Source organism: Acipenser ruthenus, chromosome 40 (assembly GCF_902713425.1).
Source record: "Acipenser ruthenus chromosome 40, fAciRut3.2 maternal haplotype, whole genome shotgun sequence".
In the NCBI taxonomy this organism is placed as follows: Eukaryota; Metazoa; Chordata; class Actinopteri; order Acipenseriformes; family Acipenseridae; genus Acipenser; species Acipenser ruthenus.
In genome coordinates, this window is record NC_081228.1 from 10784415 (window position 1) to 10786914 (window position 2500).

Sequence of the window (2500 nt, forward strand, 5' to 3'; positions counted from 1 at the left end):
GTATTTAAAGTTTGCAGAAGATGGACCACCTTACCCTGTCTGGGATGAGTGTGGTACTCCATTGTAATTACTTAGGAGTTATATAGGTTTTTCGTCCCATTGGAATACATGGGACGCCTCAATTAAATCCAATCATTAATCTGGTGAGACAGCTCTTATCCCTTTTACGAATAATGGTTTTCAAAAGTTCCGGACTAACTTTTCAGAATGAATAGGTGTCATGTACTGAATGAATTCAAAACTTCACATTTGTCCAACTCTATGATCTCATTCCTTGTTTTCCTCCGAGCCCCTCCTTTATCTGAAAAGTTAAGTGAACCAAAGTTCCCAGGATCTTGGTTTATAATATAATATAAAAACACTACTGTTTATATGTGCATGCAAAACACTATTTTTATATGTGTTATATATGAGAGATGTTCTTAATATGTGACATCATCTTCTAATTCATTATATTTTGCTAAATTAAAGGCATGTGTTTCTTTTAACCTCATATTGTTTCATCATTTTGTTAATGAGTCAGTTTTAATTCCATATACCATTGTCTAACAGAGGATTTGACAAAAGATTGTCTCGTGCAGTATTTAAGTCAATTAGTTTCACTAAGTTTAAGTGGTAATAGTTTTCATTAGAATTATTTATCCCTGAAAAGATGCACTAACCAGGCTCTGACCTGTATCTGACTTCTAAATATGCTATTCCAAGCAGTTTTCCAGAGTCTCTTGTTTTTTCAAGGCCAAAGTCTGTGCAAACACTTTTTTTAGATCTATGACCTATCAATGTCTGTTAAGCCATCATTTCTGCATATTATTTCAAGATATATTCTTATCTGTGCTAAACCACTAATTCCATAAACCCTAAATTCCAAATCTACAAGACTTGCAGCTTTGCTAGCGTAGAATGCAATAAGACCCCCTCCTTTCTCTACAGCCTGTTCATCGGGATAAGGAGAGAGGCCCCTTTTAGCAATACAGCAGTTTCAAAGAACCACATTATAAGGACTCCATCTACCATCATTAGACAATAGTATAGTGGATTAACAACAAGGTACATTATAGTATATTATTACAAACTTAACACAAAAACATAACACAACACCCTTAAAATTCTATAATTCAATGGATATCATAATGTCTAGAGGTCTTGTTGTTCAGTAGAAGGAGAAATAAACTGTACCACTTTCCCTTTTAAATCGAATACTGCTTCCAGCTTTTAATCTTCTTATTAATACAGTAAAGTCATGAACAAGCAATAATACTTGTCAGTTTAAATAATATGTTTTCTTATTATAGCAAATACTTAAAACATACTATTAATCTTATGAAATCAAATAATTAGTTTTAGTTTCAAATACCATGCTGTCTAAAAAAAGGTTTTAATCATTTATTTTATTAATTTACAATACCTTTGTGTCTAATTACTAGTCTTTGACCATTATAAACTATAAACAGTGTAAATTATCACTGAACCTTTTTAACTATGAATGTGGCATTTCAAGAAAAACTTAATTATTTTACTTCAGTTTAACAGTTGCTGCTAGAATTTATAATATCACTTTATTTCTTTGGTGAATCCCTCTAAGATTTAAATCCAAATACAGGCCAGTATAACTGCATTCAACTCTTATATTTTTTATAATGACTGAACTAGGCTTGACCCTGTTCTTTGTTCATACAAAATCCAGCTGAGACAGGTTTTTTCTTAAGACCTTGGCTGTTCAGTTTTAATGTTCATTTATTTGTGGTAAAGAATCTCTTTCTTATCTTGTTTGTAGGTGTGATTAACGTTCACTTTTAGCCGGAATGGTGCTTTTTTATTCCGAGATTACTAAGTACTTAATTAAAAACATGTGTAGACTGACCTATTTCATGGAGCAAGAGAGCCACCTGCTGGCGGTACATGGATACTCCCTCTTTATCCTTCCTTCAAAAAACCTCTAACACTTCATTTTTATGTCAAAGTACATTCCATATTTGAAATCGCCTAGGACATGTCCAGCATATCCATGTGTTCCCAGCAGGATTCAGCTTCTGTACCAGGTTTCGCTCTAGTTGTTTCCACAAGAAGTCCCTTGATCCAATGTTTCTCCAGCACAGGTGTGGATTTCCATGGTCTGACTTCATTCCTATAAGATACTTGGACACGTTTAGCTGTACATATTACTTCTATATATTTCCTTTTGTTCACACCGGGTCATTTTGCAAGGTATGCGCTCCATCCAGAATTCTAAAGGAGGTCAAAACTCACTGTGATTCATATTTTTGGGCACTCAATTACTGTTCTTTTCCACATCATCAGTAGCAAACTTAACATAAATGAATCTGAATCAGTTGATGAACCGTGCACTGTAGCTTACTGAGATCCTCCATGCAAAGGAGTCCAATGTTTTACTACATGGAATAACTAGTTCACTGTCACCTGTGACATTACTATACCAGAATCTAAATCATTAACGTGGATTAGGAATAGCAGAGGTCCTAATACTGATCCCTGTGGTACA